Source organism: Bos grunniens, chromosome 3 (genome assembly GCF_055505025.1).
Source record: "Bos grunniens cultivar Pamir isolate PY7600 chromosome 3, Bosgru_T2T1.0, whole genome shotgun sequence".
In the NCBI taxonomy this organism is placed as follows: Eukaryota; Metazoa; Chordata; class Mammalia; order Artiodactyla; family Bovidae; genus Bos; species Bos grunniens.
In genome coordinates this window covers 61629733-61655407 of record NC_141167.1, presented here as the reverse complement: position 1 = coordinate 61655407, position 25675 = coordinate 61629733, and the positions used below count along the sequence as shown (strand labels likewise).

The window sequence follows — 25675 nt, the reverse complement described above, 5'->3', positions numbered from 1 at the left end:
GAAAGAACTTTGCACTAGAGGCTGCAGATCAATGGGGAGGCCAAAAGCGTCTTAACCCAGAGGCAGAGTAGCATTAGTGCTAGTTTTCTTTGCAGAAGAATTGTGATGTCATGCAGTCTTTATCTTGGTTCCTCAGATGGGGAAATAGTGATTTGCTATCTCTGTCTGCAGCTGTGACCAGAGATTGATGTGGGCTTGGTCTCAGGGCCGGAGCTTGCACATCGCCTGCCTTTTGGTTTGTGTCCAAGGCTGCTGTTGTCTGAAAATAGAAGCCGACACTGCCTCTGACTCAGTCTCTTTCACCTCATGTTCTTTCTGGTTCATTTGTCCTAAAAGTATTGACCCATCTGATTCCTTGCTATGTGTCAGATTTGCAAACTTTGAGAGTTATTACAGAGAGATTTAAACTTTCTTTAATTCATCCCTGGAAGTTGGGTGTCTTGTGAATCAAAGGAAATATGTATTTTTTTTATGTTACCTCACTAATGATATACAAGGTCATGGGGCATTCCTTATGGTGCTTCTTTTGAATAAAGTAAAGGCGTTTGTTAAAGCCACTGCCTTGGGGTCCATCCCACCTCAGTTAGCAGGGAGTGAGGGTCTGCCTCTGGATTAGCCTTCTCAGCTCTCTGTGACTTGCTGAGCCCTCTTAAAGGCTCCTCTCTACCCTCTCTCCTTTAATGTCTTCCCTTTAAGCAACTGTTAACGAGGACTTCTCCACGCCTATCTGATCGGAAGTGGTAAGGCTGCAAGTTCTCAGCACCTGCACCAGCTCCCTCTGTGTTCTAGCCAGTCAGGCCCTCTTCTCCATTCTGCACCTCTAAGAGAAGCCATGAGTAGGCTTCTGCTTCCCCATCTCCCACCTACCTTCCTCCCCATCGAACTATGAGACTTACGCAGAGATGACTGCTTTCAGCTCATTTTGGATTTTCATCAACTGGTTAGGCTCTGTGCGTTTAATTCCCTGTGATGCAAACTCTCTTCATTGTATGTAACTAAGCCTGTCTGTTTCTCCTGACACTTGCAGGTTTACATCATCCCAGATCTACCACCATCTACTGGTTGGGCAACCCTGAGCGCATCACTTTGCCTTTCTAAACTGCAGCTCTGTCCTGTATGTGGACGCCTTAAGCTTGCTCTCCTCAGCCTCTCCCTGTGGCCCCCAGACTCATGACAGGTGCGGGAACTCGGAGTCCAGGAGGCAATGATTCCCACTGCTCTGATGCAGGTCCCCATAGGTGTAGAGGGCAGTACTCCTCCTGGAGATGTGCATGACCATGTTCTTGGAGGCCACCTGAAGGCAGCCTCTTAGAGTCTGTCTCCTCTTACCTGGGCCTGGTTTAGGGAGCTGATGCTGGGCCTTCATTTAACTGGATGTACTTTGGAGTGTAGGGGAAGAGCTACCCAGATTGTAAATCATTGATCAAGTGTCTCTGTCCACAACAAGCAGGAACTCTCCCACCCCGTTTCTGGGACTGAGGCTGCTCTTCTTTCCAGAAATGTTCCGGGTTATGCCTCATTATTTCAAAATTATGCTTCAGAAACCCTAACACACTGGGGCCCATGGGTGGAGTTTTCTTAAAGATTCCCAGGCTCTACCACTAAGTCTGAATCAGTAGATCTGGAGTAAGGCCTGGAAATCTACATTTTAGAAGCAACACACCTGATTTTATGATCAAACAGATTTGGGAAGGACAGAGCTCTTCCTGCATAATTCTCTTTGTTTAACTTTTCCTTTCTGAAGGACGGTTGCTGGGCAGCTCCTTTTCTGCAGCATAAATAAGCAGCCTTTCCCAGGTATGCTTAGCAGACAGGTGTGTCCAAGTCCCTCCACAACTTTTACCCAAGTCAGTTACTTTTATTTCTAACACAGGTCTATGATGGAATGTTCTTCCTAAGTACAAGAGATCTAGGTTTTGTTGGTCCTGAAGCTTATAATTTAGAGATACTGTTAAAGGGAAGAAAGATTAAAGTATGAATACAACATTCAAGATAGCCTTGGAAGAGCCTTCTGCTTGCGAAAAACCTGAAAGTTTAAACTTTATCACCTGTACAGCAGCTCTGCCTCTGAGCAGATCTCTCCTTCTGGAGCAAATCAAAAGAACACTGTTACTCAAATCGTCTATGAGTTCCATGTATATTACTAGATGAATTTGTGGAAATGTAAAGGGGGGAACCTCCAGAAATAGATAGTTTTGGCCCAGAAGAGTCTGGAGCTGAGTTTTTAGCCATAGCACAGTGGCCTAGGCTTAGTTGGTGTTTACTTGTTGTTATTCCATTTCTTTGACATTGGAGAAACAGTGACAGGAACATGGCTCCTTATCACCCACCTCCCGTTACTTTTTGACCACCTACCACTTTCCTCCTTGCTTCTCCTTTTCAACCACACTGGTCATCCCTGAGTCAATCCGGCTCACTCTTGCCTTGGGGCCTCTGCATTTGAGGTTCCTCTTCCTGATATGGTGTCTCCATGTTACAGAAAAAGACAAATGGGTTCAGAAAAGCACAGCACTTTGACCAAGTGATTAAAGCCCATGAAAACATCCATAACGTTTTTCCAAGGGTCTCATTCTTTTTTTTTATTGAAGTATAGTTGACTTTTTCCACAGTTTATTGTGATCCACACAGTCAAAGGCTTTGGCATAGTCAATAAAGCAGAAATAGATGTTTTTCTGGACCTCTCTTGCTTTTTCCATGATCCAGCAGATGTTGGCAATTTGATCTCTGGTTTCTCTGCCTTTTCTAAAACCAGCTTGAACATCAGGAAGTTCATGGTTCACGTATTGCTGAAGCCTGGCTTGGAGAATTTTGAGCATTACTTTACTAGCGTGTGAGACGAGTGCAATTGTGCGATAGTTTGAGCATTCTTTGGCATTGCCTTTCTTTGGGATTGGAATGAAAACTGACCTTTTCCAGTCCTGTGGCCACTGCTGAGTTTTCCGAATCTGCTGGCATAATGAGTGCCACACTTTCACAGCATCATCTTTTAGGATTTGAAATAGTTCAACTGGAATTCCATCACCTCCACTAGCTTTGTTTGTAGTGATGCTTTCTAAGGCCCACTTGACTTCACATTCCAGGATGTCTTGCTCTAGGTGAGTGATCACACCATTGTGATTATCTGAGTTGTGAAGATCTTTTTTGTACAGTTCTTCTGTGTATTCTTGCCACCTCTTCTTAATATCTTCTGCTTCTGTGAAGTCCATACCATTTCTGTCCTTTATCGAGCCCATTTTTGCATGAAATGTTCCCTTGGTATCTCTAATTTTCTTGAAGAAATCTCTAGTCTTTCCCATTCTGTTGTTTTCCTCTATTTCTTTGCATTGATTGCTGAGGAAAGCTTTCTTATCTCTTCTTGCTATTCTTTGAAACTCTGCATTCAGATGCCTATGTCTTTCTTTTTCTCCTTTGCTTTTTACTTCTCTTCTTTTCTTCTTTTGACTCTGGGAGTTGGTGCTGGACAGGGAGGCCTGGCGTGCTGCATTTCATGAGGTTGCAAAGAGTCGGCCACAACTGAGCAACTGAACTGATAGTTGATTTACAACTATTAGTTGCATGAGTATTTACAAATATTAGTTTCCGGCGTACAAATTAGTGATTCAACATTTTTATAGATTACACTTGATTTAAAGGTATTATAAAATATTGGCTATGTTCCTGTGCTGTACAATATATCCTTGTAGTTATTTATTTTATACACAATGCTTTGTACCTATCTCTATATTGTCCTTCCAATTCTCTCTCCCCACTGATAGCCACTAGTTGGTTCTCTGTACCTGTGAATCTGTTTCTATTGTTATATCATTTGTTTGTTTCTTTTTTTAGATCTGACATGTAAGTGAGATCTCACATCTTTCTCCATCTGACTTATTTCACGAAAGCATTAATACCCTGTAGGTCCATCCGTGTTGTTGCAAATGATAGAATTTCATTCTTTTTATGGCTAAGCAGTATTCCATAGTCACATTCCACGTATGTTATGCATCTTCTTAAACCACTCATCTGTTGATAGAAACTTAGGTTGCTCCCATATCTTGGGAACTATAAGTAATCCTCTATAAACATTGGGATGCATATATTATATATTGAAATGATACTATTTTTAATATATTTGATAAACAAAATTTATTATTAAAATAATTTTACCAGTTTCTTTTACTTTTTTAGTATAACTAAGAGAAAACAAAATGACATAGGTAGCTCACTTTTCTGGCTTCTATTATATTTACAGTTTATATCAGACAGCACTGGTCTACACTCTCCCATCCCTCCCTAAAAACTTTTCTCATCTTGTCAACTGCTCATTTCAGTGCTCGTTCACTCCCGTCCAATCCAACTGCATTGGCTTCCTTACTGTTCTTCAAACACATGACTCTATCTGACATCCTCCTGCCTCAGGGCCTTGGCTCTTGCTAGTTCCACTCTTAGAAAATGTTCCCTCGAATTATTCGGATGATTTATTCTTTAACTTTCTCTGGACTTTATTCAAGCTTCACCTTTCCAATGAAGCCTTATCTGACCACCCTGCTGAAATTAAATTCCTCATCCACCTCCACTCCTGTATTCACTGAGCCCCTTCCCTGATTTATTTTCTTCCATAGCATTTGTCGCCATGTAACCCACTCCAGTATTCTTGCTTGGAGAATCCCAAGGACAGAGGAGCCTGGCAGGCTACAGTCCATGAGGTCGCACAGAGTCAGACATGACTGAAGTGACTTAGCAAGCATGCAGCACAGCATAGTATATATATATTTTGCATTTATTTTGTTTATTAACTAATTGAGTCTCTAGAATCCATGCAGGTGGGGAATCTTGTTAAAGCTGTACTCCTAGCATCGAGAACTATGCTTAGAACAAAGTAGGTACTCAAAAAATATTTGGTGAATGAAAGGCTGAATGAGTTTTAATCAACCACTTAATGATACAGGTCAAGAACTGAGGACAAGTGGCTCTTTCAGGGTCTCATGGAGAGTGAAGGGCAGAGTGGAAGCACCCTCTGTAGATCAAGTGCTAATGACCAGAAGTGCAGGTGCCACCAGCTAGATCCCAGCCCTTTGCTTGCATTTGTGTTACTTCATTGGACTATGCCCACAATTTCATGCCACTTTTAGGACTTGTGCTTGAGAGAAGGATGTACTCCAGAAAAAATATTCTACCTCAGTTACTAAATCCAGGAGATAACCTCTAACATTCTCTTTTACTTCAAGGATAAACCTTTGAGTTTTTGTTTTTGTTTTTTTTCTAGACAAGAATTATATTTCTCTGTGGATCTGTGAAAACTAGTAACATTTTACCAGGAAAAAGATTGCTAGAAGGAAGTCATTACCTTTGATAATATAGTCAGCTTTCTGAATTTGCAGATGAGGAACCTGTGGATATAGAGGGTGGCTGTACTGCACTATTTTATGTAAGGAACTTGAGCATCTGAGGAACTTTGGGTATATGCAAGCATCCTGCAACCAATCCCCTGTGGATACTGAGGGGCAATTCTATAATGAAATACTTGTTATAACCTGAAGAGTTTAGACTGGTTCATTTATTTGACTAACCAGTACATATTTATGGATATGTGCCAGGCATCATTTTAGGCCCTGGGTGCAGATAAATGTGACATGATCTTCAAGGAGTTAACAGTCTATTGTATATGGGGGCAGGGGAGGAGGCAGAGGGCAAGGTAAATGAACAAATACAGGATGTGTTAGTTTTTATAGCTTCTGTAACAAATTTAGAGGCTCAAAATAATACCCATTTGTTCTCTTACAGTTCTGGAGATCAGAAATCCAAAATGAATCTTGTTTGGCTAAAATTAAGGTGCCAGGAGGCCACATCCTTCTGGGGGGTCTAGGGAAGTATCTGTTTTCTTGCCTTTTTTTTAGGTTTTAATGGCTGCTTGTCTTCCTGGCTTGTGGTCCCTTCCTCTACCATCAGAGCACATCACTCCAATGTCTGCTTCCATGGTCACATTGCCTTCTCCCTTCACTCTGACTCCTCCTAGGTCCCTCTTATATGGTCTCTATGATGATAACCAGGTAACCCAGGAAATCTAGATAATTCAGGAAAACTCCTCATCTCCAGATCCTTAACTTAATCACATGTGCAAAGTTCCATTTGCCGTATAAGGTAACATTTATAGGCTCTTGGGATTAGGACCTTGACATTTTGGAGGCAACATTATTCAGTGTATACCACAGAGGACAATGTGGAGGACAAAGGGTCACAGTGGAGTTAAGTACCAGATTCTTTGTAAATATAAATGACACTGCAGACAGAATGTGGGGAAGTGGGACGGCTTTATAGAGTAAGTGACGTTTTAATTGAGGCTTGCATAGTAGGAATGGATGGGTGGCATGTATGATGTCTACAGAATGCACAAGGGAAAGGAGGCTTAAATGAAGATAATTTTTGCAATAATGATCTATCACTATATAACAAATCACTCTGAAACTTGGCAGCTTACAGTAGTAAATGTCTGGGATCTCACATAGCTTCTGAGGGTCATGAATCTGGATCCTCCTGCCCTATAGTGTCTTGTGAGGTTGCTCTTAAGTGTTGGCAGGGACTGTGGTCATCTGAAGGGGCTGGAGAAGTGGTCTTCAAGGTCACTCACATGACTGTCAGCAGGAGGTCTCAGTTCTTCAGGAGGCTGAGGCTGCTCCATAGTGTTGCTCACATGACACAGCAGCTGTCTTCCCGGAGGGCAAGTAATCCAAGAGAAAGACAGTTCAAGATAGAAGCCTTAGTCATTATAACTGAATTTCAGGAGTGGTTAGATTATCATCATTCAACCATTCTATTGATCACCCAGACCCACTCTGGTACAATGTGGGAGAAGATTACACAAGGTCATGAACACCAGGAGGTGGGGATCATGAGGACCATCTTGAAGTTTGGATCCTGGAATATTCTTGAGATGATAAGAGTTTCTCATTGCTCGAATGTTTGACAATCATGAAGGATTGGTGGGGATGAGGTTGATGTGGGAAGGGAGGGCTAGAGCATGGCGGACCTATACCCTTGGCCAAGGGTTTGGAGATAATCCTTTTATTGATAGGGAATTATTGCAGGGGCTTAGAGAAGTGACGTGATCAAATTGCTTTTTAGAATGATCATGTGTGTGGTATGTATGGAGGGTGAAACAGAGAGAAAATAGATTAGAGAGTAGGAGTGGCTAAGAAGTTATTGCAATAGTGCAGGAGAGAGGGGAGGAGGCTTCATATAAGGCAAGAATATGGAAGAGCTGAGGATGACGGATTCAAGGCATATCAGGAAGTGAAATATTAGGGAGGCAGAGGGTCAGGGAAGGCCTCAGGGTGACTCTCAGGCTGCTGGTTTTCAAGATGCATGCTGCTGCTACTGCTAAGTCACTTCAGTCATGTCCGACTCTGTGCGACCCCATAGATGGCAGCCCACCAGGCTCCCCTGTCCCTGGGATTCTCCAGGAAAGAACACTGGAGTGGGTTGCCCTTTCCTTCTCCAATGCACGAAAGTGAAAAGTGAAAGTGAAGTCGCTCAGTCATGTCTGACTCTTAGGTAACATTAAAATAGTACAGAAGGAAGGATATGGTTGACATGAGAGCCAAAAATAGTTTCGTAACCTGCCTATATTTGAATGTATTGAATCTGAGCTGCCTGTAGGACTTACAGGTATAAAGACAACTGATGGCTAGTTAGGAATAAACCTTGTTTAGACTAACAACAGTAAGCCCTTCTGGGCATTTTCCAAGAGAAACTGTATTCTGGCCAGAGGAGTGCTCTTCTCACTCTGAGTTGGTATTACATCCTAAACTAAACTGAAGGTCACTTTTTAGATGCCATCCTCATAAGGTCATCATCCTTAAAACTACCAGTTTTTTTATTGCCTGCTGTATATCACACTCTGTGCTATGCACCTTGTGTTCTTTATTTCATCTTCACACTAAGATGAATGTTATGGAGATACATGATGTTATCATGGGCTTCCCTGTTGGCTCAGCAGTAAAGATCTGCCTGTCAATGCAGGAGACACGGGTTCAATCCCTAGGTTGTGAAGATCCCCTGGAGAAGGAAATGGCCACCAACTCCAGTATTCTTGCCTGGGAAATCCCAATGGACTGGTAGGCTACAGTCCATGGGGTCACAAAAGAGTCAGACACAGCTTAGTGACTAAATAACAACAATGTTATTACTTCCTTTTAAAAGATGAGAAAGCAGGTGCAACTATTCCCATTTTTTTCAGATGCAGAATATATATTGTACAATATACAATTCATTGTGAATATGTAACATCGGCTCGAGGTTATATAGTGAGTACTGGTGGACACAGGTCTCAAACTGAGATCTTTTGATTGCAGACCTTGGGCCTTTAATTGAACAGTCACCTACAAGGTGCTTTCTAGAGTCAGAGACACTTTCAAGCAGGGTGGGGTTAGGGAGTGATGATTTACCACCCGCCATACAAGAGATAGCAAATAAGGAAAGCAGGGGCAAAGTCAGAAATCCACATAGCAGTGCTGTGGAGGAAAGGTCAGACACCCTCTTCCTGTTCAACATGGAGAGATTTTGGCCTACTGACAATGTTTGCTAGCTCTTTCTTAGGACTCTCTTCCAATTTTTTTGTTTTTGTTTTTTGCTATATCTGAAAAAATGTGAGGAATTGCTTTCATTCATTTTAAAAAAAATTGTTCATTTTCTGGAAAGTATAGCATCCTGCGTTAGCCAGATGGCCTTTGGATGCAGAGGGAATTTAGCCACAGCACATTTTTCATTAGAAAAGAGATAGGGGAGTGGGTGGATGAAGGATGTCAGACAGATTATGTCTTTTCCTTCAAGAAGGTTCCCATAACAGCAGATAAATTGGTCTGGAAATAGCTTCCGAGCCATTTCTTTATGTAAAACTCAGATTAAAAAAGAAAAAAATATATTCTCACATCTAAGATTGTACTGTGACATTTAAGAACAGATAAAGGGACTGGTGGTCGTGCCCAGCTTTGCAAATTCCCTGTCCTAGAGAAGAGCTGACCCCAGACCTGCTTCTCGCAGATCAGGGTGTGAGAGCACAGGATCTCACTGACTGGCAGGGAAAGTGTCACAGCTTCTCTGCAGCCGTCTGGAATTTCCCCTGAGAAAGCAGAAGACAAGGCTAAATATAGACTTTCACCTTGAAACGCCATAAAGGTAATAAAACAGGGCATGGTGGGTTATGACAGGTTCCTTTGCCATGCTCCTACTTCACATTTTCTGTGAGTTTCCAAGCAACAAGCTTATTGAAACTAGAGAAGTAGGGAAGTGAGCAATGAGTTCAGAGAACTCAGCCACAGAAATGCCCAGACAACTCTGGACATCAGAGAACTGCTTTCCCCATCTCCCTGACCTGATGCACCCCCCACCCCACCCCCCACACAGTATACCCAGAACCTGGTGAAACCAGCACGTAGTAGCTGTTCAGTTAGGACTCAGGCCTTTGCCTTTATTGATACCTGACCATACATCAGACTTTCTGTGTTTATCTAGCAGGCATCAGTGTTAGTAGGAATATGGGTTCTATCCTAATTTCTTTTGATATTTGTTAGGTAAGTTGGAGAACGCGATGGCACCCCACTCTAGTACTCTTGCCTGGAAAATCCTATGGACAGAGGAGCCTGGTAGGCTGCAGTCCATGGGGTCGCTAGGAGTCGGACACGACTGAGCGACTTCACTTTCCCTTTTCACTTTCATGCATTGGAGAAGGAAATGGCAACCCACTCCAGTGTTCTTGCCTGGAGAACCCCAGGGACGGGTGGGCTGCTGTCTCTGGGGTCGCACAGAGTCGGACACGACTGAAGCAACACAGCAGCAGCAGCAGCAGCAGTTAGGTAAGTAAAGCAACTCAGAATCTGGGGGAGCCCTAAGTCATTATTCAAATTCCAGAACACAGCTCTCCCAGTTGTGTTTAGCTCATATGCCTTAACAGAATTTCTAGTTCTAGTTTTGGTTTTAAAATACTGGCACTTAAATAAAATTGATTTAATTAAAACCTAAAACAGGGACCTCTGTGATGATCCAGTGGTTGACTTCACCTTCCAATGCAGGGGGTGTAGGTTCGAACCCTGGTCAGGGAACTAAGATCCCACATGCCTCACAGCCATAAAACCAAAACATAAAAGAGTAGCAATAGTGTAACAAATTCAATAAAGACCTTAAAAATGGTCCACATCCAAAAAAAAAAAAAATTGTTTAAAAACCAACCTAAAACATCACTGAGTTTTCTAACTAATTTAACTCATAATGATTTTTTCCTTCTCATTTTTATTTTTCTGTGCAATGAAATGTATAATAAAACTATGTAACTTCTCTGGTCCAAGTTAAGAATTAATATGATGTTTACCTTAATATAATGCCTGTCCATACGCTTCTTTGTATGAACATTGTAAAAATGCACAATTTCACACAAATGGGCTAAGGAAAGTAAAAACCATGGAAAGACTGCTTAACAGGAAATGAAGCCACACCCCAGGAGGCCCACAATAATGAAGTCAGTGCTGAATATATGAAGATTTATATGACATGTTAACAGATTATTACCACAAATTATATTACTAAGTCAGTCATGGGAAATTGGTTCAGAGCCAGAAGGAAGTCAGTCTAAGAACAAATTCAGCCTTTGGGTTGAAGCTTTTCCATCTGCCACAATCACAGAACCCTTTCAGGCACTGTAGAGTCAATGCCTACTGGACGTAAGATCAGGATATTAGTCAGTGTTGACTGCGTGAGACCTAAGGAAAAATATTCTGTTCCTAAGGGGCATGACTGGTCCCTGTAATTGTCTTTCTAATTTTACTGTTATAAACTATGCCTGTTGGAGAAGTAATATTACTGAAATAGACATTGTCTGAGAGGTTTCCAGAGAACTAAAATTTTGTAAATGTATTTTTGGCTGGCCTCTGATGTGTTTGATGTTCTCCTCCTTTTCAGGGACACATGCAGCTATCTATAGGGAGAGGAAGTGCCCCAGACCCATATGTGACAGGAGTACTCAGATTGGGGCTAGGTGTTTCTGAGGTACAAATGGAACCAGTTTAGTAGCCCCAGCACCTGACTCTGACTCTAGCTTAACTTCTACCTTTGCCTCCAATTGTTGTCTTGTTAGCTTGTCCAATAGTAGCTATTCCAACTGATGGGCTTCCTTCTTCTTCCTTTTTCCATATCCTTTATCTGTTTTCTCAGGTCTATTCTTTGATCTGGCACTTGCGTCAAATACTGTCTTTGTAACTAACTTCTCCTGCTCAGTCCAGGATCACTTTCACAATACACCCCTGGGTGCTGCTGCAGGGGGCTCCTGGCCCCTGCCCTGTGAGGTCCATCTCAGTGTATCAGGGAGATCTCAACCAGCTCCTGGGTTTCTTTCAAGACTTTTTTTTTTAATCAGATTAGTTTGGGTTTATAGCAAAATTGAGAGGGAGGCACAGAGATTTTTCGTATATGTTCCTGACCCCACACATGCGTAGCCTCCCCAACATCAACATCCCCTGCCAGAAGGTACTCTTGCTATGACTGCTAAATCTGCACTGACACATCATAATCACTCAAAGTCCATGGTTTCCATTAAGGTTAATTCTTGGTGTTATACAGTCTCCCAGTTCAGAAAAATGTATAATGACATATTTCATATAGTGTTTTCATTGCCTTAAAAATTTGCTGTGATTCACCTATTCATCCCTCTCTTTCCATTCATCCCTCTCTTAGCCCTTGGTTACGGGTTATCCATAGTTTTGCTATTCTAGTATGTCAGATGCTGCTGCTGCTAAGTTGCTTCAGTCGTGTCTGACTCTGTGCGATCCCATAGACGGAAGCCCACCAGGCTCCCCCGTCCCTGGGATTCTCCAGGCAAGAACACTGGAGTGGGCCGCCATTTCCTTCTCCAATGCGTGAAAGGGAAAAGTGAAAGTGAAGTCATTCAGTCGTGTCCGACTCTTAGCGACCCCATGGACTGCAGCCTACCAGGCTCTGCCATCCATGGGATTTTCCAGGCAAGAGTACTGGAGTGGGGTGCCATGTTGGAATCAAATAGTATGTATCCTTCTCAGATTGACTTCTTTCACTTAATGATATACATTCAAGTTTCCTCTGTGTTTTTTCATGACTTAATAACTCATTTCTTTTCAGTGTTGAATAATAGTCCATTGTCTGGATGTACTTCAGTTTATTTATCCATTCATCTACTGAAACAACATCTTGGTTATTTCCAAGTTTGGGCAATTATGAGAAAAGCTGCCATAAACTTCCACATGCAGGTTTTTGTGTAGATGTAAGTTTTCAGTTCCCTTGGGTAAATACCAAGGAGCACGACTGCTGGATCATGTGGTAAGTGTGGGCTTCCCTGGTGGGCTCAGATGGTAAAGGATCTGCCTGAAATGCAGGAGACTGGGATTTGTTCCCTGGGTCAGGAAGATCTCCTGGAGAAGGGAATGGCTACCCACTCCAGTATTCTTGCCTGGAGAATTCCATGGACAGAGGAGCCTGGCAGACTACAGTCCATGGGGTTGCAAAGAGTCAGACATGACTGAATGACTAACACTGTTTAGTTTTGTGAGAAACTGCCAATCTGTGTTCCAAACGGCTATACATTTTACATTCCCGCCAGCAGCGTGTGAGAGTTACTGTTGCTCCACCAGCATTTGTTGCCAGTGTTGTGGATCTTGGTCATTTTTCTGCGTGTATAGTGGAATCTCATTGTGTTTTTAATTTGCATTTCCCTGATGACATGTGATATTTCCTGCAAAAATTAACTCTTTCAAGGCTTGAGATACAGAGCAAGAAACTCCCAGCCTCATCCAAACCCTGTGGATCTGTTTTTCACCTAAAAAATTTTGTATTCCAAGAATAGACCTGTTCTCCTGAATAATGGCATTGACAGGAAGTGAGCACACAGAGACCTCATCTTGTGACGGAAGCCCAGCGTGACACTCTTGGTCATGACTACAGTTAGTGTGAACAGTAGCCAGTGCCTTTCTATTTCCCTACCATTTTTCAGCCTGGAGCTGCTTCTTTCCAGGGAAACAGTTCTACACTGATATGATTGACGTCCTTCTGCGGGGCTCCTCTGGGGGCCTTCATAGTAACTGTGTCACTTCAACATGTCAACATTTTCTGAAATGTGGACAGTCTGCTGAGAATGGTCTTCATACTTGAAGTAGATGTGGAAAGGCTTCATATGGTTAATTGCCATGTGTGTATCTTATTTGGTGAGTCTTGTTAGGTCTTTGGCCCACTTTTCACTGGTTTGTTTACTTCCTTATTGTTGGGTTTTAAGGATTCTTTCAGAAAAGGCAATGGCACCCCACCCCAGTATTCTTGCCTGGAGAATCCCAGGGACAGAGGAGCCTGGTGGGCTTCCGTCTATGGGGTTGCACAGAGTCGGACACGACTGAAGTGACTTAGCAGCAGCAAGGGTTCTTTGTATATTTTGGATAACAGTTCCTTATCAGATATATGTTTTGCATAATATATTCCCTGTCTTTTGGTCATCTTCTCACTCTCTTGACATTTTCTTTTGCGGAATGGAAGTTTTTAATTTTAATGAAGTCCAGCTTATCAATTATTTCTTTCATGGAACATGATTTGTATGTGGAAAGTCATCACTTTACCCAAAGTCATCTAGATTTTCTCCTATGTTATCTTCTAGGATTTTCATAGTTTTGTGTTTTACACGTTTGATCTGTCTCTTCAAAGAAAGTGTGTGTTTTTTTTTTCCTTTTTAGTATGCCTTGCAGTTTTTTTCTTGATAACTGGGCCTGATGTACCAGTTAAAAGAAACTTCTGTAAATCGGCCTTTGGGAGTATGGCAGTGAGGTGTGGGAAGAGATGGAGAGTTCTATAGTCTTGTCTTGTTTTTAGGACTCAGTCTCTTGGTGAGCCTGTGTGTCTGGACTTTGAACTTCACAAGTATTTTTCTCCACGCTTTGGTGGGACAGGATGGGATGGAGTTGAGTATACCCCTTCCCCAAGTCCAGTTAGGCTCCTGATAAGACCTCAGGCCTTTGCTCTGGTTAACAAGTTTCCCCTGTATCCAATCTCCTGATCAGCCTTATTAAGAACAGCTGTTCTCTGACATAGTTCAAAATGGTTCCTTTTGCCTCTCCCCTGCAGGAAGCCTAAAGGAGTTTTTCTCCAAGGTTTGCTGTGAGAACCTGCTCAAGTTCTAGAAGGTAAAACTTCCAAAAATTTGGGGCTCCCCCTAAGACTGGGTCCCCTGTAGTTTTTAACTTTCAGATTTGTTCACATTGAGCCTTCTTTAATTCATTGAGTGCATTTCAGGTTTTCTATCCCGTCACTGGTTCCCACGGTAGCTTCTGCTCAAGAATCTCTGCTCAGGTAAGCTGTAACTCCCTTTATTTGCCTGTCTCTCTCCCCATTATTAGGAGCAGTGGTTTGTTCTGTGTTCTCCCTCTCTTATGAATCCCAGAGAGTTGCTTATTTTTCAGTCCATTCAGTTTTTTGGTTGCTGTTGTTTTTTGGCCGTGCTGTGTGGCCTGTGGAACTTTGCCCACCAGGGATTGAACTGGGGGCCTCCTGTAGTAGAAGCATGGAGTCTTAACTGCTGGACCACTGGGGAATTCCCACTTAGCTTTTTACTTGTTAGCCCTCAGTGGTGATTGTAAGGTCCTTATATTCAGGACTGAAAATGGTATTTGTGGGTTTCTTGCCCTAGCTGGAGGGATTTATGAGTCTCTAGGCTCCCTGGGTCCCAGCTGAGACATACTGTGTGTTATAAGCTTTTCCATTCAGGCCCAGGAGAAACATTTGCATACAGGAGAGTCTTCCTGCTCAGAAAATAAGATGGGATCCTGCCTGGGATAAGACCTGTGGATATACAGCAGTCCCTTGGGATCTGTGAGGGACTGGTTCTAGGACTCCCTGCAAATGTGAAAAATCTGAGGATACACAAGTTCCTTATATAAAATGGCATATAGCACACATGTCTTCTTGAATACATTAAATCATCTCTAGAGTACTTATACCTGATACAATGTAAGTGAAAGTGAAGTCGCTCAGTCGTGTCCGACACTTAGCGACCCCATGGACTGCAGCCTACCAGGCTCCTCTGTCCATGGGATTTTCCAGGCAAGAACACTGGAGAGGGTTGCCATTTCCTTCTCCAATGCAGGAAAATGAAAAGTTAAAGTGAAGTCTCTCAGTCATGTCTGACTCTTAGCGACCCCATGGACTGCAGCCTACCAGGCTCCTCCATCTATGGGATTTTCCAGACAAGAGTAATGAAGTGGGTTGCCATTGCTTTCTCCAGATACAATGTAAATGCTATTGTAAATGGTTGTAAATACAATGTAAATGCTGTGGAAGGCAGCTATGCTAACTGTTATACCACCAGCACCTCTGTAAATGCTACATATAAATCATTGCTAGAGTGCAGAAAATTCAAGGTTTGCTTTCTGAAACTTTCTAGAATTTAATTAAAATTTTTTCTTTTGTCCTGGTTCAATTTGTGGATGTGGAACCTGTGGATAGAGAGAGCTGATTGTATAATGTAGGCCAGACAGTGAATGCTCACATGGTCAGTCATCAATCCTGTGAGCCTTGAGAATTAAACTCAAATGCCCAGAAATAACACCTAGAATCCCCAGGTTTTGTCATTTATATCCACTTTTACTGCGTAGGTCCTTTTAATGCTTTTGAAACTTCACTGTAGGTTTCTTGGCTGACAGAGTAATCTGCTGCTTGGGTGTGTGGGCTCACGTTACCCACTCTGTTCAGATGCTTCCTTTATTGTCGTGAATATGCTGACCAAGAGGATGTGGGCCCAATTTCACTGCCTACTCTTATTCTATTTTTTTTCCAGGAAAAAATGGAAAAATGGTTACTTATTTATTGTGGTAAAATATGTATAACATAAAAGGTATCATTGCAACCATCTAATGGCATTAAATACATTAATTCACACTGTTGTGTAATCTTCACCACCATCCATCTTCAGAAATTTTTCCTTTTCCTAAATGGAAACTCCATACCAATTAAACACTAACTCCTCATTCCTCCCAGCCCTAGCTCCTGGCAACCACCATTCTGATTTCTGTCTCTCTGAATTCACTGCTATAGGTAACTCATATGGGTGGAATCACACCGTATTTGTCATTTTGTGACTGACCTGTTCCTCTTAGCATAATATTCTCAAGGTTCATCCAAGTTACAGCATGTGTCAGAATTTCCTTCCTACCACATTTTGTTAAACCATTCATCCCTCATTGAACATTTAGGTTGCTTCCACCTTTTAGCTATTATAAATAAAGCTCTATGAACATGGATGTACAAATATGTTCACATTCATGATTTCAGTTATTTTCTGTATAGACCCAGAATTGGAACTGCTGGGCTGTATGGTAACCTTTGTTTTTTCTGAGGAATTGTTATGCTATTTCCCTCAATGGCTATCCCATTTTACATTGTACCCCACAGCAATTTCTCCACATTCCTACCAATACTTTCTTTCTCTCTCTTCCTCCCTCTTTCTTTCTCACTCCCTTCTTCCCTCCCTGCCTTAATGGTAATAGCCCTCCTAATGGGTGCAGAGTGGTATCTCGTTGTGGTTTTGATTTGCATTTTCCTCATGATTCCTCATGATATTCCACATCATTTCATGTGCTTATTGACCATTTGTATATGTATATCTTTGGAGAAATGTCTATTCAAGTCTTTTGTCCATTTTCTAATGAGTTTATTGGTTTTTGAGTTGGGTTATAAATCTGAATTTTTTTTTAATGGTCTTTAAAAAAAGAAGAGAAAATGAACTCGCTCAGTCGTGTCTGACTCTTTGCAACCTCATGGACTGTAGCCCACCAGGCTTCTCCATCTATGAGATTTTCCAGGCAAGAGTACTGGAGTGGATTGCCATTTCCTTTGCCTGGGGAATCTTCCCGACCCAGGGATTGAACCCAGGTCTCCTGTGTTGTAGGCAGATGCTTTACCGTCTGAGCCAAATGTCAAATAGTAGTTAAAAAATAAATATTTTTTAAAATACTGTGGAAAAAACTATGGAGGCCAAATTCCATTAGTCAGGTGGCTCTTGCCCAAGTACTGTCTGGTCACTGTCTTGGCCTTAAGTGCGGATGGCTCTGAGGGGCATTGTCCAGAAAGCAGAGCCTGGTGGGAAGGACTAAATGGAGAGCATTCACTGTTTATAACATGTTGTGTTTTATCTGAGCCACCCGGGAAGCCCTCCCTGGGTTGGGAAGATCCCCTGGAGGAGGGCATGGCAACCTACTTCAGTATTCTTGTCTGGAGAATCCCCATGAACAGAGGAACCTGGCGGGCTACAACCTGACGGGGTTGGAAAGAGTTGGACACGACTGAGCAACTCAGCACAGCACAGCACAGTCTTGCCCAAAGCCCCATTTCTTCCTTTTTATTACCAAAGCCGAAATCCATATGCCTCACGTGTGCTCACCATGGCAATGAAAGCAAATGATGTATTTATTTAATAAAGGGCTTTACCTGGTGAGGAGTCAGAGAAAGCTTCTCATCAACAGAATGTGAAGTATTAAAGACTTTGTTTAATTGTACAACTTTCCACTGAAGAATATTCCTTTATAAAACATGTATTTGATTCACTGTTTACAGGAAGAGAAAATGGCACATTTATATGAAAGTATATTAAATGAGATAACTCAAGGAGACAGCAAGTGACCAACACTGATCTCTTCCAGCACTGCTGGGAAAGGTGCTGTAAGTGGGCTCAGTGGAACTGACCTGGACTGGAAGGTCCTGGGGCTGATTTCTCTCCCTGCTACTGTCTTGCTGTCTGACCTGCCTCATTGACTTCTATCTCTTCCTGGATAAGATGGGCTTAATAACCCCTCCTTGGAGAGGTTTGTGGAAGGTATGAAAGGTCTTTTAAAGTGGAAGTGCTCTTTAGATGCAAACTGTCCTTTTTCCACATCCTCCTAGTCCTGGGAACAAGCTTGGGAGTGGGGAATGCTTGACCTGAAATATGGTCTGAGCCTCCTTGAGTATTAACACTGAGCACCAAGGGCCCTGGACCTTGCCTCTTGAAGGTCAATCAGATTTTTTTCTGCTGTTATCATTATTGTCCTTGACATTTTCCACTTGGCAGCTTGCGAGCATCCTCCTGACCTGCTGGGAAGCTACAGCCATTCCTCTCTATCACACCCTGGCAAAGACACTGCTGGGGGCAGCCAGGGTGGCCTCGGTCATCAGCCACCCACCCCAGGACAAGCCCAGTACTTGCTCTTAAAACTCCTTCCCACCCCTGCCCAGGGCTCAGAGGTACCCCCCGACAAGCGAGCACAGTTGTCCAGGTCAAAGTCTCTAAAGACAGAACGCCTTTTCACAGATCCTGAGAATACACTTGAGGACCTCTAGGAATCTTTGGGTCTCGGTGGAGGGAGCAGTGTTCTTGGAGACCCAGTGATGGAGGCATGGCCTTTCCACGCCCCAGACCCTCCCCGCTTCCAGGCTGTGCTAGGACAGAGCTGCTGTCTGGGTTACCTTGGGCAAGTTCATCAGCATCTTGAGCTTCAGTGTCTCTTTCTATAAAGTTAGAATGGTAATATCTATTCAATATGATGAGAGGGCTAAAAGAGACAGCAAACTTAAAGGGCCTGGTATTTGGGGTAAGCTTAAAAAAGTTAGTTCTTCAACTTAGAGGTGGAGAAAAGTACCAGGGGCAGGGCTGAGAGGCATTTTCCAGGCACATGCCTGAGGAGCAGCCTGTCCATTCTTCATCTCCATGGAGCTGGGGTCCAAGCACTGGGCACCCTCCTGCCACCCAGCAAGTCTCCTGTCCTTGGTGTTTTCCTGGGGTGTGGGAGGGCTGTAGCAGCTAGAGTTGGTGTCCTGTAGGCCCATCCTCTGTCCTCCTTAACCACTTCTCCTGGGAGGCATAGGAGCCCTGGTTCAATCACAGTTCGTGGGGGTCTGCCTGATGGCCAGATTGTCCCAGAATGAGTAGGAAGATTGGGCTCCTTGCTGTGTGCTTCTCTATAAATGACCACAGCTGTCATTATGCAGGGCTGAGCCTGTGGAGAAAATCGTGTAACTGCAGATTAGGGCCATGACAAATTTCATGGTTTTCAAAATCCACCCTTAACAATCCTTTTGTCACAGGCCAGCTCCTTCTCCTGTGTTCCCTCAGCTGCTCTTCCAAACCTTAACCCTTGCCCGGAAGTCTCCTAACTTGCCTCTGCCCTCGGCCTCTTTGCACACGCACTGGCCTCCACTGTTCCAGGAAAACCAGGTGCCAGATGCTGCCTTCGCATTCTCAGCCTGCATCTTCAACGTTGTTCATCTGGCAGCAGGCCCTCCCTCCTCCTCTCCAGCCTGAAGAGATGGGAGGCCTTGCCTTCTGCTCAAGGGCACTCCTTCTGTAGTGAACTTGTGTTCTTTTTTCTCCTCTGTGTCCCTTCTTCTAGTGAAGAAGCCCCATTGCCTCTTTGAAACCATCCTCTTTCTTTCTTTGTTCACGTGGTTGAGTTGGCATTGACCCCACCCCAGTTCCAGAGAGGACAGGTAACCAATTTAGAGCCACTCAAAACACTCCAACTTTTTGGCCACAGAAATAGGTCAGAGTGAGCACATAAATGAAACCTGGGCCCTCAGAATCAGTCCAGAGCCACTGAGATGTAGTTTATTTTACTGAGCCCATCAGGCTTATGGGTCATATAATGATGGAGGTGGGGCGCCATATTTGCTGCTACATGGGTGCAGACTGCTTGAGGAAAGTGGAGCTGGGAAGGGGAGGCGGAGGGAGAGGGAGATGCCTGACAACGTTTTGTTGAGTCTTTGGAGGCAGCAATGCCTGGATTTTTTTCAGTTACATGAATTAGTGAGTTCTCTTTCTCTTAAGCGGGTTGAGTTACTGGCACTTTCAACTAAAGAGGCCTGAAAGAAAACACCCTCCCCTTTAAACCCTAATGTCACTAGAAAAGGATTATATCTCTGTCTGTGTTTTCATTCCAGCACTCAGGGTAGTGCCTGGCACATAAGTCAGTACTCAGTAAATATTTCATTAAATAATATTAACTAAATGGCCTGTGACTAGGGCTGGTGATCCCTTCTCTTCACCTCACTTCCATCTTTCTTTATCATTTCCCTTCCTGTGTTTGGAGCCTCTCCCTTCCTTAGACATTGTAAATGTTCATGTGCCCTTAATCCTAAAAATAAAACCAAGCACATAACAACAAAATAAAAAAATCTTCCTTCCTTATGGCATTTCTTTCTAGCACCCTGACCTACTTTTCCATCTCATCTGAGCTCTTCAGAAACATATTCTTAACTCACAGCAACCTGGCTTCTGTCCCAACTCTTTAAACAATGTCACGCTTATCATCGACATGAGAGAATGTAGTCAAGACTCTGCAGCCCCTCATTATATCTGCATAGCGGGCTGATTCCCCTTCTTTCTAAGAGGCAGGATGTCCCTCAGAATCTCAGACTCTTCCCACTGAATCTCAGCTCACGGCTCTTCCTTTTGCCTGAAAACTCTGCTTGAAGTCTGGCCTTCCATTAGAGCATCTGAAATTTCCTTCCTGCCTTGGAATTGCCGTGGCACAAGCTTTCTCCTTGGCCTTTGTATTTTTCCCCTGGTGGCAAGGTAGGTCAGGCCTCAGTCATCCAGTGTGTTCAAGGCCCACATTCGTGTCACATATTGACCTTTAGACTTATGCCAAGTCTTATACCACAGCTGGCACTCTCAGCTCAATCATTTTCAGGGGCGGCCAGTCTTCTAGGTTAGCCCTTTAGGTATTGAACTAGGAGTGTTCTCTGCCACCTCTTGGATTAGGTTAGAGTGAAGTTTCATTTTATTCAGGTTATTGTACTATTACCTAAGGCAATAGCTGGAACAACAACCACCAAAGGCCATTTCAGGAGTGAGACTATAAAAGGAAGTGCCTTGTCTTCCTGATCCAGGAATCCCTCTGAAGGTTAATCCTGGCTGGTTCTGATGACCTAACAGGTGGTAGAGGATTCCAGGCATCTAAGTCAAAAAGCATGACTTCGTCTATGCAACAAGCAAATGTGCACAAATGAATAATTTATAAAGGCTTAAGAGGTAAATGATCTCTGTTCATCCTGCTGGCTTTGGAAAACCACCACATCCTCTCGTGGCTCCATCTCTTTCATTTATCCATTCAGCAAACATTTGGCAAGTGTCTACCGCCTGCAAGGGGGTTATTATCCATATAAAAACAAAACTCATGCAGATAAATAGCTTTAATAAAATGTGCTATTAAATTTTAAATAGGTTTCCTTCTGTTAAAGGCCACATGGAGACTTAAGAGTTAAGTCAACAAGTGTGAAGGACTCATTTAATCTGGTAAACCAGAACATCTCATTCCATGATGACTAAACTTGGTTCCATATCAGAGTCTAGCTCCATCGTTTGGAGTGGACCCTGGAATTTTTAACAATGCCCCTGAGTGATTCTGATGTTTAAGTTTATCATGGATCCATTTCGCCCTTTGCCTTCAGAACTGGACTTGATATCTAGGGGTTGTTTAATGGTATCTCCTTCTTGAAAATGGGTCATTTCTTGATTCTCTGGACTTCCCAGGTGGTGTGGTGGTAAAGAATCCGCTTCCCAATGCAGGAGACATAAGAGATGGGGGTTTGATTCCTGGGTCAGGAAGATTCCCTGGAGTAGGAAATAGCAACTCACTCCAGTATTCTTGCCTGGAAAATCCCATGGACAAGGAGCCTGGTGGGCTACAGACCATGGGGTCACAAAGGGGTTGGACGCAACTAAGCAGGCATGCTCACACTCCCTCGCTGGATTCTCTAACCGTACTTCCTTTGGTTCCCTCCTGTCCCTTTTTCTCAGCCTTTTCCCCTGCTACTTCTTTTCTACGAGCCACATATTAGCTTTCTATGGCTGTCAAAACCTCAAATTTAGTGTTCTGAAATAAAACAGATTCATTATTTTACAGTTCTGTAGGTTAGAAGTCTGATGTGGGTCTCTGTGGGCAAAGACCAAAATATCAGCAGGGCTGCATTTCTTTCTGGAGATTCTAGGAGAGGATCTACTTCCTTGCCTTTTGAGCTTCTAACGGCTGGTGGCCCTTCTCCATCTTCAAAGTCTGTAATGGCTGGTTGAGTCTTTCTCACGTCACGTTGTTCTGACCATGCATCTGTAGTCACATCTCTGTTTCTGGGGCTCCTCCTTCCTTCCTGTTCTGCTTTAAGGGGCTCCTCCCTTCCTCCATCTTCAAAGCCGGCACTTCTCACACTGTGTCACTCTGACCTCGTCTTCTGTTTCCTGCTTCCACTTTGAAAGATTTCTGTTATTATGTTGGGCCCACATGGGTAATCTACCATCCTCTATTTTAAGGTCTGCTGGTGTGCAGCCTCCTGAGGGTTTGGATGTGGATGTCTTTGGGGGAGGGCATCACTCTGCGGCTGCAGGGCCCTTCGTTGTTGTTGTTTATTCTCTCTTTGCAATTTTTGGAGGCTAAACAGGCCACGTGAGTGAGTGAGGCAGGACAGAGAGACAGAGTGAACTGGATGTCCCTTTTAAATGGGCAGCAGTTAATCCACTCCCGTCATTTGTTACTATGTGAGAATGTGGTCCCAGATTTGCCAGATCTTCTTTTCTTTAATCTGGAATTTTAGATTTCCTTTCTTTATTATATCCTCCAGCGTTTCAATGTTGGCTAAGAGTTTAAATATTTAAAGGTATCTTACAAGCCAAACCAAACCCATCTACTGATGTATGCAGCCTTGAGCTGTCCATCTGTAACCTCTGCCCTGTCTGTTATCACCGGAAACAATCTCACTAAGCCCAAGCATTCAACCACCCCTGACACTATGCGGGATGACTCCCAAACCTCTGAGTCCATCTAGACCTCTCTGATAAGCTGAGAACAGCATCTATGACTACATTCCCCAGGGCCATACCCACTCATGAGCTCCCTGGAAAAATCTGCTTCTCAAGCTTGAAACCTGGGGGTCCCTTACTTTCTGATTCAATGGCCCCATAATTCATTCTACCTTTGCACTTTACAGGGGTCCTTGATTATCCCTTTGCTGGATTATTGTCCCACTCTTTATACTCATTCTGTAGGTTTCATTCTGCATCCTGACCTGATTGCAGCCTAAGCTCTAAAAGGCAACAGGCCACCTGAACTTTCACATCTACTTAACATCCTCTGTGCTTTCCAGTATCCCACAGGCTGTGGTCCAGAGTCTGCAGTATGGTCTTCCATGCCTGTCATGATAAGAGCCTGCATTACGTCTCCAACCTCCTCTCTTACTGCTTTCTAATTGCTGGCTTGGATTTCTGCATTACAGAACAGTCACTGTAGCCCCTCTGTACTTGATGTGGTATAACACCTGCTCATCCCTTGGCCTGAAGTGCCCTTCCCCACTGATATACCTGGAAACCTACTCATCCTTAAACCCAAGCTCAGGTCTTGCTCTGTGAGATGTCCCCTCTTTCCCCTCTGCCTTTTCACAGCCCTTCCTTGCAGATTTCACTGCTTTGCTTATGCATTTTTTATTGAACTTGTCTCATGTGACTTCAAGAATTTGTTCACACATACGTCTCCCATCTTTGTGTTGTATCATCTTTTTGTCACGAGTACTTAACCCTGGGCCTCACAACAGAGGTGCCTAATAATATTTCTGAATGAACGAATGAATGAAGGAGCCATGCTAGACAGATGGCATCTGTCCTATTTATAATCAAAATTACCCCAAGGAGTTGTAATTCTTTGATGAGTTTCTCATTTCTCCCTTCAAATAAGTTTCTATCTTCCGCCAGCTGCAGAAGCTCTTTGAATGATTTAAAATGCAGAATTCAAAATTGGCTGCCAAGAAATGCCACTTCATTTCCTTTCTAAAATAACGTGATTTTCCCCCGTGACCCAGACGAAGCAACAACCCTTGGCTAATGTTTCATATAAAGGGGATTTTTTTGGTAAAAGGAGGGTTAAGGGGAGTGAATTTTAGTTTTTCTCATTTCCTTGGTCTTCTGTAGGTGTTCCTGTCCAGGTGTGAAGACTCTTTCCTGTCCAGATGTGCAGGGGAAAGCCACACCACATCAGGTATTTAATACTGCAGTGACGCCACCTCAGGAAGTGCCAGGGACCTGTGAACCTTGCAGCCTCCTTCAATATAGTCATAGATCTGGGCAAGGATGACAATTTACAAGGCGTTTTTCTCTCAGACAGGGAGCAGATTAGTTTTCTAAAAATGGAAGGACAGGCACAAAGCGGCACTTGTCATCTTGGGGAGCCTGGCCAGCAAACCTTGTAGACCGACTGGAAGAGCTGGGCTGAAGACCAGCCTTAAGGGCAGTCTCACAGTCACTTACCATTGGCCCAAGTGTAGCAGGGCAGACTCCAGGGGCAAAAGTGAACATTCGGCTCCTGGACCCACAGCACTTTTCAGTTACTTACCAGACAGATTGCCTGGTAAAGATTGTAGGGAGAAATATCAATAATGTCAGATATGCAGATGACACCACTCTTATGACAGAAAGTGAAGAGAAACTAAAGAGCCTCTTGATGAAAGAGGAGAGTGAAAAAGCTGGCTTGAAACTCAACATTCAAAAAACTAAGATCATGGCATCTGGTCCCATCACTTCATGGCAAATAGATGGGAAAACAATGGAAACAGTGAAAGAGTTTATTTCGGGGGGCTCCAAAATTACTATAGATGGTGAGTGGAGCCATGAAATTAAAAGACGCTTGTTCCTTGGAAGAAAAGCTTTGACCAATCTAGACAGCATATTAAAAAGCAGAGACATTGCTGACAAAGGTCCGTCTAGTCAAAGCTGTGGTTTTCCCAGTAGTCATGTATGGATGTGAGAGTTGGACCATAAAGAAAACTGAGCACCGAAGAATTGATGCTTTTGAACTGTGATGTTGGAGAAGAGAGTCCCTTGGACTGCAAGGAGATCAAACCAGTCCATCCTTAAGGAAATCAGTCCTGAATATTCATTGGAAGGACTGATGCTGAAGCTGACACTCCAATACTTTGGCCACCTGATGCAAAGAACTGACTCATTGGAAAAGACCCTGATGCTGGGAAAGATTGAAGGCAGGAGGAGAGGGGTCGACAGATGATGAGATGGTTGGATGGCATCACTGACTTGATGGACGTGAGTTTGAGCAAGCTCTGGGGCTCGGTGATGGATAGGGAAGCCTGGCATGTTACAGTCCTTGGGGTCACAAAGAGTCAGACACGACTGAGCAACTGAACTGAGCCGCACAGCAATCACTGTTTTGTTTGAGGTTTTCCTCTTCCCCTATCTCCCTGGTATATCAGGCCCCCCTGCTCCTTGAGGGAAAGGCACAAGAGGAAGAAGAATTAACACCCACTGCACACCTAACGCAAACTAGGAAGTGCATTAGATGCTATAGAAGCTTTCTTCTTTTAACATATTTTAATTTTATTTGCATTCTTAAATCTCCAGTTTACAAGTGAGGAGACAGGACAGGTGAGGCCTAGTAACTCGCTCAATTCTACACAACCAGGAGATGGTAGGGCTGAGGTTTATTCCCGGTAGGTGTTATTTTAAAGCCCATGCTCATTCCACTTATGATACTGCTGATACAGGAAAATAGTTGTAAAATCTAATTTTTGTGCTTATGTACCAGAAACTTCAGCTTATGTTATCTCATCCAGCTTATGGTTTTACTGGACTAATATGTCTAAAGTATTCTTAGGCCAATATTCAGGCAATCAATCG

General features: G+C 43.3%; 1 long non-coding RNA gene across 2 annotated transcripts; it reads left to right on the top strand.

Moving 5' to 3' along the window:
• The first annotated feature begins 14028 nt into the window (after positions 1–14028).
• On the top strand, positions 14029–24473 carry LOC147375680 (uncharacterized). Of its 2 annotated transcripts, none has more exons than XR_015160347.1 (3): positions 14029–14162; positions 14272–14328; positions 23960–24473. It is a non-coding gene; the product is annotated as an uncharacterized LOC147375680 (long non-coding RNA). The 2 variants fall into 2 exon arrangements; XR_015160346.1 differs by lacking the exon at positions 23960–24473 and adding an exon at positions 17587–17826.
• Positions 24474–25675: the final 1202 nt, after the last annotated feature.